The following is a 12,500-nucleotide window of genomic DNA, read 5'->3' on the forward strand; positions in this document are numbered from 1 at the left end:
GTCCCAAAACCGCGCCAAGTACGAAAGGAACAGCGCGGTCGAGACTCGGAAGAAAAAGCTTTCAAAGTGTCGTAGCACGATGCACACTGCTGTTCGTGTGGAACAAACGTGACTACCGTGCTGTACGGTGGAGTTCTGTGCGCAAAAGCGGCGGGTGTGTTTCTAAGCACCACAGCGTTGTGTCAAAAAAGAGGTGCCTGAGAGAAACGCATGCGACTGCCGTGCTTTGCGGCATAGCACCGTGCGCAAAAACGGTGCGCATGCAAGAGGTGTCAGAGCTAGCGAACTTTTGCCACGAGCAACAGGTCACTAAAAGCCTATAGATGACGGTGTTGGAGGAAAAGAAAAATATCGAGAAAGCACTGCGGTGTGCCGTGCGTAGGGACGGGCGCGCGTGCCACATGCCGCCGAAATATGGGTGTCGGAGAAAACAGAGTGCCGCGCGTAACGAGGGGCGCGCGTGTTACAGAGAGATATGCCCAAACGCATGAAAGTGTACGCAGGTGTCCTAAGGCAGTTTTTTTTTTTTTTCCTCATTTTGATGTCGCCCCGGCTGACGTGGTTTTCGTTTTTCCGTGCCGCCCCGGCTGACGCGGTTTTCGTTTTTCCGTGCCGCCCCGGCTGACGCAGTTTTTGCGCCGCCCCGGCTGACGCGGTTTTCGCGCCGCCCCGGCTGACGCGGTTCCGACTTTGCACTTTTTGGCTCACCCCGGCTGGCGGCCCACTCACTCGATCGCCAGGTCTGTTTGCCCCGGTGGTTCCACCGCCAGGCTTAAGCGCGAACTTTTTTTGTTTGTTTTCTTTTGATTAAGCGCAAGCTTTTTTCTTTGTTTTCTTTTGATTAAGCGCGGGCTTTTTTCTTTGTTTTTTTTGCATTCGCCCCGGCAGACGCGGTTTTTGCGCCGCCCCGGCTGACGCGGTTTTTGCCGCCCCGGCTGACGCAGTTCGGACTTAGCACTTTTCGGCTGTGCCTGGCTGGCGGCCCACTCACTCGATCGCCATGTCTGTTTGCCACAGTTTTCCCGGTGGTGCCGCACCCGGGCTCGCCCCGGCTGACGCGGTTTCGTGCCGCCCCGGCAGACGCGGTTTTCGCGCCGCCCCGGCTGACGCGGTTTCGTGCCGCCCCGGCAGACGCGGTTTTTTGCCGCCCCGGCTGACGCAGTTCGGACTTGGCACTTTTTGGCTGAGCCTTGCTGGCGGCCCACTCACTCGATCGCCATGTCTGTTTGCCACAGTTTTCCCGGTGGTGCCGCACCCGGGCTCGCCCCGGCAGACGCGTTTTTTTTTTCTTTCGCCCCGGCTGACGCAGTTTTCGCGCCGCCCCGGCAGACGCGGTTTTCGCGCCGCCCCGGCAGACGCGGTTTTTTGCGCCGCCCCGGCTGACGCAGTTCGGACTTGGCACTTTTTGGCTGAGCCTGGCTGGCGGCCCACTCACTCGATCGCCATGTCTGTTTGCCACAGTTTTCCCGGTGGTGCCGCACCCGGGCTCGCCCCGGCTGACGCAGTTTTCGCGCCGCCCCGGCTGACGCGGTTTCGTGCCGCCCCGGCAGACGCGGTTTTTTGCGCCGCCCCGGCTGACGCGGTTTTTTGCCGCCCCGGCTGACGCAGTTCGGACTTGGCACTTTTCGGCTGTGCCTGGCTGGCGGCCCACTCACTCGATCGCCATGTCTGTTTGCCACAGTTTTCCCGGTGGTGCCGCACCCGGGCTCGCCCCGGCAGACGCGTTTTTTTTTTTTCTTTCGCCCCGGCTGACGCAGTTTTCGCGCCGCCCCGGCTGACGCGGTTTCGTGCCGCCCCGGCAGACGCGGTTTTTTGCGCCGCCCCGGCTGACGCGGTTTTTGCCGCCCCGGCTGACGCAGTTCGGACTTAGCACTTTTTGGCTGAGCCTGGCTGGTGGCCCACTCACTCGATCGCCATGTCTGTTAGCCACAGTTTTCCCGGTGGTGCCGCACCCGGGCTCGCCCCGGCTGACGCAGTTTTCGCGCCGCCCCGGCTGACGCGGTTTCGTGCCGCCCCGGCAGACGCGGTTTTCGCGCCGCCCCGGCTGACGCGGTTTTTGCCGCCCCGGCTGACGCAGTTCGGACTTAGCACTTTTCGGCTGTGCCTGGCTGGCGGCCCACTCACTCGATCGCCATGTCTGTTTGCCACAGTTTTCCCGGTGGTGCCGCACCCGGGCTCGCCCCGGCTGACGCAGTTTTCGCGCCGCCCCGGCTGACGCGGTTTCGTGCCGCCCCGGCAGACGCGGTTTTCGCGCCGCCCCGGCTGACGCGGTTTCGTGCCGCCCCGGCAGACGCGGTTTTTTGCCGCCCCAGCTGACGCAGTTCGGACTTAGCACTTTTTGGCTGAGCCTTGCTGGCGGCCCACTCACTCGATCGCCATGTCTGTTTGCCACAGTTTTCCCGGTGGTGCCGCACCCGGGCTCGCCCCGGCAGACGCGTTTTTTTTTTCTTTCGCCCCGGCTGACGCAGTTTTCGCGCCGCCCCGGCAGACGCGGTTTTCGCGCCGCCCCGGCAGACGCGGTTTTTTGCGCCGCCCCGGCTGACGCGGTTTTTTGCCGCCCCGGCTGACGCAGTTCGGACTTGGCACTTTTTGGCTGAGCCTGGCTGGCGGCCCACTCACTCGATCGCCATGTCTGTTTGCCACAGTTTTCCCGGTGGTGCCGCACCCGGGCTCGCCCCGGCTGACGCAGTTTTCGCGCCGCCCCGGCTGACGCGGTTTCGTGCCGCCCCGGCAGACGCGGTTTTTTGCGCCGCCCCGGCTGACGCGGTTTTTTGCCGCCCCGGCTGACACGGTTCGGACTTTGCACTTTTCGGCTGTGCCTGGCTGGCGGCCCACTCACTCGATCGCCATGTCTGTTTGCCACAGTTTTCCCGGTGGTGCCGCACCCGGGCTCGCCCCGGCAGACGCGTTTTTTTTTTTTTTTTCTTTCGCCCCGGCTGACGCAGTTTTCGCGCCGCCCCGGCTGACGCGGTTTCGTGCCGCCCCGGCAGACGCGGTTTTTTGCGCCGCCCCGGCTGACGTGGTTTTTGCCGCCCCGGCTGACGCAGTTCGGACTTTGCACTTTTTGGCTGAGCCTGGCTGGCGGCCCACTCACTCGATCGCCATGTCTGTTTGCCACAGTTTTCCCGGTGGTGCCGCACCCGGGCTCGCCCCGGCAGACGCGTTTTTTTTTTTCCTTCGCCCCGGCAGACGTGGTTCCCCCCCCCCCCCCTCCGTCTTTCTTTTTGTTTTTTTTTTTCGCCGCGGCTGAAGTGGATTTTTCGGTGCCTCGACGCCCCGGTAGTCGCGGTTTTTCCGTTTCCGCACGGCCCCGGCTGACGCTGCTCGGTCACAGTCGCCTTTTGTGGTGATTGCAGACTTCTTGAGCGCGGGTGTTTTTTTTTTTTGTTGTTGTTGTTGTTTTATTACGCATTCGCTCCAGCAGACGCTGTTTAGACTTTTTGTTTCCTCTTTTATCCTGCGACGAGGTGACGAGGTTTATTCGGTGCCCCGCCGCCCCGGCTGAAGTGATTTTTCCTGTCCCGTGCCGCCCCGGCTGACGCGGTTGGGACTTCGCGTTTGTTCGGCCGCCACGGGTTTTGGCGCACTCGCTCGGTTGCTTGTTGTTGCCACTTGTTGCGAACCCAGGTTTCTTGAGCGAGCGCGGGCGTTTTTTCTTCCTTTCTTTCTTTGTTCTATGTGTTAGCGAATCGGCCTTTAATATCACACGAGGACTCACAACCAACAATTTTCAGTTTGAAGTGTAAAAAATCTGCAGGTGTTGACGTAACTGACTTGCCCCGTACCCTTGAGTACATCCATGAAGTTCTCGTAGTACTACTAAATCGCATTATTCCAAGTGGAGAAATTCCCATAAACTTGCAAACCTCTACACGAAAATCGGTGCGCGTGATAAAGTTGAAAATTATCGTCCGATATCAAATGTGCCTTCTATAACACAAATTCTAGGAAAAAAAAAAAAAAAAACACTTGTTCGCCGTTTTCTGCGCCGTGACTGGCAGCACTCCGGCGAAGCGAAACGGGGTCGATTCGAGCACGATATCGGCGTCTTTCGACGTGCTCGCCGGCGACCGTCGCACGAGTACGTCGCACGAGCGCGTCTGCCGGGGCGCCGTTTGCGAAGCCGACGCAAAAGTGGGAACCGCCGCTCGGATGATCGCCGCTTTCGGCAGAGTGAGTGTTGGCACTCCGGGGAAGCGAAACAGCGTGAATGCGCCCACGAAATCGGCGTATTTTGAAGTGCCCGCCGGCGACCGTCGCACGAGTACGGTAAACCGCGTCAGCCGGGGCGTAGTTCGGGACGCCGACGAAAAAGTGGGAAGCGCAACTCGGATCTTCGCCGTTTTTGCAGGAGTGAGTGGCGGCCCTCCTGCGAGACCAAGAAGCATCGATTCGTGCACGAATTCGGCGCCTTTCGACGTGATCGCCGGCGACCGTCGCTCGAGTAGGGCAAACCGCGTCTGCCGGGGCGGGCTTCGGGACGCCGATGCGAAAGTGGGAAACGCTGCTCGGATGTTCGCCGTTTTTGGCCGAGTGAGTGCTGGCACACGGGCGAAGCCAAACGGGGCCGATTACGGCACGATATCGGCGTCTTTCGACGTGCCCGCCGGCGACCGTCGCACGAGTACGGTAAACCGCGTCAGCCCGGGCGGAGTTCGGGACGCCGATGCGAAAGTGGAGAACGCCGCTCGGATCTTCGCCGTTTTTGGAGGAGTGAGTGGCGGCACTCCGGAGAAGCCAAGGAGCGCCAATTAGCGCACGATATCGGCGTCTTTCGACGCGCTCGCCGGCGACCGTCGCACGAGTAGGGCAAACCGCGTCTGCCGGGGCGGGGTTCGCGACGCGTACGCAATAGTGGGAACCGTCGCTCGGATGTTCGTCGTCTTTGGCCGAGCGAGTGCTGGCACTCCGGCGAAGCGAAACGGGGCCGATTCGGGCACGATATCGGCGTATTTCGACGTGCTCGCCGGCGACCGTCGCACGAGTACGGCAAAGCGCGTCTGCCGGGGCGAGGTTTGCGACGTCGACGAAAAAGTGGGAAGCGCCGCTCGGATCTTCGCCGTTTTTGCAGGAGTGAGTGGCGGCCCTCCTGCGAGACCAAGAAGCATCGACTCGCGCACGATATCGGTGTCTTTCGACGTGCCCGCCGGCCACCGCCGCACGAGTACGGCAAACCGCGTATGCCGGGGCGGGGTTGGCGACGCCGACGCAAAAGTGGGAACCGCCACTAGGATGTTCGCCGTTTTTGGCAGAGTGAGTGCTGGCACTCCGGCGAAGCGAAAGAGCGCGAATGCGCCCACGAAAGTGGCGTGTTTGGACGTGCTTGACGACGACCACCGCAGGAAAACGAAAAACCACGTCAGCCGGGGCGAGCGACCCATGGCGGTCTGGGTGCTTATCGCTGCTATTATAGGGGCACCCCGGCAGACGCAAAAAAAAAAAAAAATTTTTTTCGACATTCTTTTTTGCTCGTCGACCTCGGGTGACCCAGGTCGCAGTGGGAGCCGCGCACGAAAGCGGCGTCGCGAGACGGCTTCGCGGTCGCTAGTCGCACGAGCTCGGCAACCGCGTCTGCCGGGGCGGAGTTCGGGACGCCGACGGCTAAGTGGGAACCGCCGCTCGGATGTTCGCCGTTTGTGGCCGAGTGAGTGCTGGCACTCCGGCGAAGCCAAACGGGGCCGATTCCGGCACGATATCGGCGTCTTTCTACGTGCTCGCCGGCGACCGTCGCACGAGTACGGCAAAGTGCGTCTGCCGGGGCGGGGTTTGCGACGCGTACGCAATAGTGAGAACCGTCGCTCGGATGTTCGTCGTCTTTCGCCGAGCCAGTGCTGGCAATCCGGCGAAGCCGAACGGAGCCGATTCGGGCACGATATCGGCGTCTTTCCACGTGCTCGCCGGCGACCGTCGCACGAGTACGGTAAACCGCGTCAGCCGGGGCGGAGTTCGGGACGCCGATGCGAAAGTGGGAAGCGCCGCTCGGATCTTCGCCGTTTTTGGAGGAGTCAGTGGCGGCACTCCGGTGAAGCCAAGGTGCGCCAATTCGCGCACGATATCGGCGTCTTTCGACGTGCCCGCCGGCCACCGTCGCACGAGTACGGCAAACCTCGTCTGCCGGGGCGGGGTTTGCGACGCCGACGCAAAAGTGGGAACCGCCGCTCGGATGTTCGCCGTTTTTGGCAGAGTGAGTGCTGGCACTCCGGCGAAGCGAAAGAGCGCGAATGCGCCCACGAAAGTGGCGTGTTTGGACGTGCTTGACGACGACCACCGCAGGAAAACGAAAAACCACGTCAGCCGGGGCGAGCGACCCATGGCGGTCTGGGTGCTTATCGCTGCTATTATAGGGGCACCCCGGCAGACGCAAAAAAAAAAAAAAAAATTTTTTTCGACATTCTTTTTTGCTCGTCGACCTCGGGTGACCCAGGTCGCAGTGGGAGCCGCGCACGAAAGCGGCGTCGCGAGACGGCTTCGCGGTCGCTAGTCGCACGAGCTCGGCAACCGCGTCTGCCGGGGCGGAGTTCGGGACGCCGACGGCTAAGTGGGAACCGCCGCTCGGATGTTCGCCGTTTGTGGCCGAGTGAGTGCTGGCACTCCGGCGAAGCCAAACGGGGCCGATTCCGGCACGATATCGGCGTCTTTCTACGTGCTCGCCGGCGACCGTCGCACGAGTACGGCAAAGTGCGTCTGCCGGGGCGGGGTTTGCGACGCGTACGCAATAGTGAGAACCGTCGCTCGGATGTTCGTCGTCTTTCGCCGAGCCAGTGCTGGCACTCCGGCGAAGCCGAACGGAGCCGATTCGGGCACGATATCGGCGTCTTTCCACGTGCTCGCCGGCGACCGTCGCACGAGTACGGTAAACCGCGTCAGCCGGGGCGGAGTTCGGGACGCCGATGCGAAAGTGGGAAGCGCCGCTCGGATCTTCGCCGTTTTTGGAGGAGTCAGTGGCGGCACTCCGGTGAAGCCAAGGTGCGCCAATTCGCGCACGATATCGGCGTCTTTCGACGTGCCCGCCGGCCACCGTCGCACGAGTACGGCAAACCTCGTCTGCCGGGGCGGGGTTTGCGACGCCGACGCAAAAGTGGGAACCGCCGCTCGGATGTTCGCCGTTTTTGGCAGAGTGAGTGCTGGCACTCCGGCGAAGCGAAAGAGCGTGAATGCGCCCACGAAAGTAGCGTATTTGGACGTGCTTGACGGCGACCGCCGCAGGAGTACGAAAAACCACGTCAGCCGGGGCGAGCGACCCACGGCGGTCTGGGTGCTTATCGCTGCTATTATAGGGGCACCCCGGCAGACGCAGAAAGAAAAAAAAAAATGGGGACATGGCGTGCGTCACCGTGCGGCTTCGCAGCGTTGCCGAAGTCGCCGAGCCCTTCGACTGAGCCGAACGGCGGACAGGGAACGTTGGTCGGCCGTTCTAACCTGTCGGTGCCACGCCGAGACGTCGTTAAGGAAAACCGCGTCGTGGGCCTCTACGACGCCGTCGAGTCGTTGTACGTTTGGTGTCCAGCGTGTCGGCGGCGAGTAGCGGACACGTCGTTCACGACTTCGGTCTTTCGCAGTCGACGCGAACTTGCGGAGAGTCGTGGTGCCTCACGTTTTCGGCAGAAACCGCGGCGGAATTTTCCCGTGCGTGCGCGCACGACCTCGGTGCTGTGCCGTCAGCGTAGTGTTGCACAAACTCGTGGCCTACCCAAGGTGCGGTACGTTTGCGGCCGTATCCTCGGTGGGAATTTCGTGAGTAGGGTCGCAAATTCTACGACCTCGGCGGGTTTGAGAGCGACGTAGACTTGTGGCACGCTCAACATGCCACACGTTTCGGGGCACACCCGCGGTGAAATTTTCTCGAGTACGCTCGTATTAGGGCCCAAGGAGGTCTGGGTACTTATCGCTGCTATTATGTGGGGGTTCTCGTGAGCGGCGTACGCGAAAGCGACCGGGTGTCTGATATGCGGCGGGCTTCGGCCTCGTCAAGCGTGTCCTCGGGTCTGCTCCAGGGGAATCCACGGCAGTCGTCTGCAGCCTCATCCGCTTGATGCGTTAGGGGCTGGTTGTCGGACGGTGCCGTTTTACCACGATATCGAGGTGTGTTCCGTGTCGTCCTCGGGCGATTCAGATGCGAAAGCGCCGAAGACGCGGGCGTGACCCGTCGTCTGGCGGCTTTGCAGTCTCGGCTCCGTTGCTAGTTCCGGCCGGTCCACCGACAGTGCAGCGGGCTTGGGCAACCCGCACGGCGCGACCGAGTCGATGCAACGAAAAAGAGCGAGCATGAACGTGCTTCTTGCCGCACGGCTCCCACTCGTCTTTCGGGAAGGTTGTGCCGTAGCGAGCTCGAACGCCGTCATCTCGGAGTGCAAAATAAGCGTGTTGGGGCGCCTGAAGGTGGCCTCCGCCGCACACAGACTGCGTCCGGCCCGCCGAGGGCGAGGACGGACGCGCAGTCGAACGATTACCTGGTTGATCCTGCCAGTAATCATATGCTTGTCTCAAAGATTAAGCCATGCATGTCTAAGTACATGCCGAAATAAGGCGAAACCGCGAATGGCTCATTAAATCAGTTATGGTTCCTTAGATCGTTTCTTCCTACTTGGATAACTGTGGCAATTCTAGAGCTAATACATGCAGTGAGCCTGGAGCCCTTTGGGTAACGGGTGCTTTTATTAGACCAAGATCGATCGGGTTTCGGCCCGTATTGTGTGGTGACTCTGGATAACTTTGTGCTGATCGCATGGCCACGAGCCGGCGACGTTTCTTTCAAGTGTCTGCCTTATCAACTTTCGATGGTAGGTTACTTGCTTACCATGGTTGTTACGGGTAACGGAGAATCAGGGTTCGATTCCGGAGAGGGAGCCTGAGAAACGGCTACCACATCCAAGGAAGGCAGCAGGCGCGCAAATTACCCACTCCCGGCACGGGGAGGTAGTGACGAAAAATAACAATACGGGACTCTTTTGAGGCCCCGTAATTGAAATGAGTACACTCTAAATCCTTTAACGAGGATCAATTGGAGGGCAAGTCTGGTGCCAGCAGCCGCGGTAATTCCAGCTCCAATAGCGTATACTAAAGCTGCTGCGGTTAAAAAGCTCGTAGTTGGATCTCAGTTCCAGACGAGTAGTGCATCTACCCGATGCGACGGCTCGGACTGAACATCATGCCGGTTCTTTCTTGGTGCACTTCATTGTGTGCCTCGAGATGGCCGGTGCTTTTACTTTGAAAAAATTAGAGTGCTCAACGCAGGCGAGTCGCCTGAATAAACTTGCATGGAATAATAGAACAAGACCTCGTTTCTGTTCTGTTGGTTTTTGGAATACGAGGTAATGATTAAGAGGGACGGACGGGGGCATTCGTATTGCGGCGCTAGAGGTGAAATTCTTGGACCGTCGCAAGACGAACTACTGCGAAAGCATTTGCCAAGAATGTTTTCATTGATCAAGAACGAAAGTCAGAGGTTCGAAGGCGATCAGATACCGCCCTAGTTCTGACCATAAACGATGCCAACCAGCGATCCGCCTGAGTTACTCAAATGACTCGGCGGGCAGCTTCCGGGAAACCAAAGTATTTGGGTTCCGGGGGAAGTATGGTTGCAAAGCTGAAACTTAAAGGAATTGACGGAAGGGCACCACCAGGAGTGGAGCCTGCGGCTTAATTTGACTCAACACGGGAAAACTTACCCGGCCCGGACACTGGGAGGATTGACAGATTGAGAGCTCTTTCTTGATTCGGTGGATGGTGGTGCATGGCCGTTCTTAGTTGGTGGAGCGATTTGTCTGGTTAATTCCGATAACGAACGAGACTCTAGCCTATTAAATAGGTGCGGGGTTCCCAGCACCTTACAACCTTCTTAGAGGGACAAGCGGCTCCTAGCCGCACGAAACAGAGCAATAACAGGTCTGTGATGCCCTTAGATGTCCGGGGCCGCACGCGCGCTACACTGAAGGAAGCAGCGTGTCTTTATCCCTGTCTGAAAAGACTGGGTAACCCGTGGAACTTCTTTCGTGATTGGGATAGGGGCTTGCAATTGTTCCCCTTGAACGAGGAATTCCCAGTAAGCGCGAGTCATAAGCTCGCGTTGATTACGTCCCTGCCCTTTGTACACACCGCCCGTCGCTACTACCGATTGAATGATTTAGTGAGGTCTTCGGACCGATGTCCGGCGCGGCCTTTCGGTTGCGCCGGTCTGTTGGAAAGATGACCAAACTTGATCATTTAGAGGAAGTAAAAGTCGTAACAAGGTTTCCGTAGGTGAACCTGCGGAAGGATCATTAACGGATTGTGAAGGGTGAGCGCCTCAGCTGCGTCTGCGCCCGACACTTTCTGCCGCTGACCCCGTTTGGACGCGGGGTCGGCTTTTCCCCACGGGGCTGCCTGAATGTGGAGCGGCACCCCGTGACAAATTGTTGCGCCCAGCGGACGCCAACACCGCGACCTTGGACGGTCGGCCAGGTGGCGGACGCGGGTACAAACGGCGCAACGCACTCATAGGTCGGCTTTCGACCCGCCACTGCACCGTGGCTCGAAGCGCTCGAAATGCGCGACCCGACCGCTGCGGGACCGCCTAGTACTGTAAACAGGAGCGGCGGAGCGCGAACGGCGAGTCGTGGTTACGTCGGTAGAAGGCGAGGCTGCGCGTTCCCGAAACGCCAGCCGAGTGCCCTCCCGACCGTTCGAGCGTGCAAGAACGAGACCCGACAATCGCGCGGCGACTGCCAAGTACGAGAGGAACGGCACAAGCGTCGGCGGTCGGTCAAGGAACTGGCGATGTGACGGGTCCGCTGTGCACCAGTGCATACCGTCCCGCCGTCCGCGGCAAGCGCCTCCGCGTCCTCGGGTGACGGAGGCTGCCGGTCGGTTCTTGCAGGCGAGGGATCTCGCTGGCACCGGTTCGCGTTGACGCGCGGCCGGTCATGGCACGGCGATGTGACGGCCGAGGTGCGCAGTACTCGATGGAGGAACCGCACGCTCCGATGACCGTCCCGCCCTCCGCGGCGTATGCGTACCGACCGTAATGGTTGCAGCAGCGCCGGCCGGCTTTTGAATTCGCCACACGAAACACGGTGCGAGATCGCGGTTAGGGGAGCGTCGACGTTGCCAGGCGTTTTGCTTGCTGCCGAGGGAAAGGCGGCACGGCCACGTCGCGCTCGTCGCGATTAGCGGGTCTGCGCGCTTTGGGAAGGTGCCGCAACGACTTGCCGAAAGAGGAAGCACGGAAGAACGAGGGACTTGGACGTCCCGACAATTGAACGCACTTGCGGCCAGGCCCTTGCTGGCTTCGTTCTTCCGCCTCGAGTAGGCTCGTACGCGGCTCCGGCGCCGAAAGTGGTCCTTGGCACCGACTTCGGTGGACGTGGGAAGTGCCGCGCAAGTACGGCGCGCCTGGCTCCACCTGTTGGCTAAAGTAGGCAGCCGGATCGGCATTTTGGTGTGCGGTGGCAAACCGTGGATGCGAAAAAAGCTTGTGCGATTTCGTGGAACAAAAAGCGGGGGTCCCCCTTTTTATGCGGAGGAGACCGACCCGCCCGCCGTGGTGAACCGCGACGCCACGGTAAAAACGGGAGAGGCTTGTCGATGGGACCGTGCATCCCGCGCTCCACGGAGGCCGGGAGGCGGCCGCCCGAGGAAATGTGTAGCCGTCGAGGCCCGCATCTGCGTGCACTCTTATCCAAATGGGTGTACCGCAGGCATTTTCTGGTTAGGCGGGCCAATGAGAGCGAGCACACAACGATACCTACGGGTCCGGCTTGGAGAACCGGCTTCGACGCCTCCCGAGTATTTATAGAGGGGTGGACCACGAAAGCACTCGCAAGTAGCGGAAGCGAAACGCCGTCCGAAACACACCGTTTGCTCGATTTGCGGCAGCCGAAAAAGGCGCGGCAGAGTTTTGGAGTCCAAGCGTGCGCTGAAAAGCGCCCTTCTTGGCCACTGTTTGGCCGAGTGCCAGAAACGTTTGGTTTTGACTGTACGGAATTGAACAAACACTTTTTCACGACTCTAAGCGGTGGATCACTCGGTTCTCGGGTCGATGAAGAACGCAGCCAGCTGCGAGACTTGGTGTGAATTGCAGGACACACTGAGCACTGATTCTTTGAACGCACATTGCGGCCTTGGGTCTTCCCTTGGCTTCGTCTGTCTGAGGGTCGGATCACATATCAAGAGAGCCTTCGGCGCACAAGGGAACGTGAGCCGTCGACTCGTTTTGACCGCGTCGGCAACACGGACAGCACGCTGAACACCTCACAGCGAGCGCCAACAGCGGCCACTCAAGGGCGAGACGGTGGCGACCGTCGTGCCAGAGCCCAACCGAAACGGGGGCGACCGACTGCATTGAGGATGTGGCACCTCGTTGAGACCGCCGCAGGACTTCGAGTCGGAAGGAAGCCTGCAGGGAAAGTGCGGTCGAGGTTGCGTACTCCTCTCTGCGACCGGGCGCGCAAGAGCTGCGAGAGCCACGGACGCGCAACTTTAACGCACGGTAAACACGAGGAGCGAAAGCCGGCCAGCAAAGC

The 12,500-nt window shown here is 60.3% G+C and overlaps 2 non-coding genes across 2 annotated transcripts; both read left to right on the forward strand.

The window, feature by feature from the left end:
• Positions 1-8,447: 8,447 nt before the first annotated feature.
• Positions 8,448-10,262, forward strand: LOC142792525 (small subunit ribosomal RNA). The gene has a single exon (XR_012890994.1). It is a non-coding gene; the product is annotated as a small subunit ribosomal RNA (ribosomal RNA).
• Positions 10,263-11,981: 1,719 nt separating this feature from the next.
• On the forward strand, positions 11,982-12,134 carry LOC142792509 (5.8S ribosomal RNA). The gene has a single exon (XR_012890979.1). It is a non-coding gene; the product is annotated as a 5.8S ribosomal RNA (ribosomal RNA).
• Positions 12,135-12,500: the final 366 nt, after the last annotated feature.

Source organism: Rhipicephalus microplus, unplaced genomic scaffold, assembly GCF_043290135.1.
Source record: "Rhipicephalus microplus isolate Deutch F79 unplaced genomic scaffold, USDA_Rmic scaffold_224, whole genome shotgun sequence".
Classification (NCBI taxonomy): domain Eukaryota; kingdom Metazoa; phylum Arthropoda; class Arachnida; order Ixodida; family Ixodidae; genus Rhipicephalus; species Rhipicephalus microplus.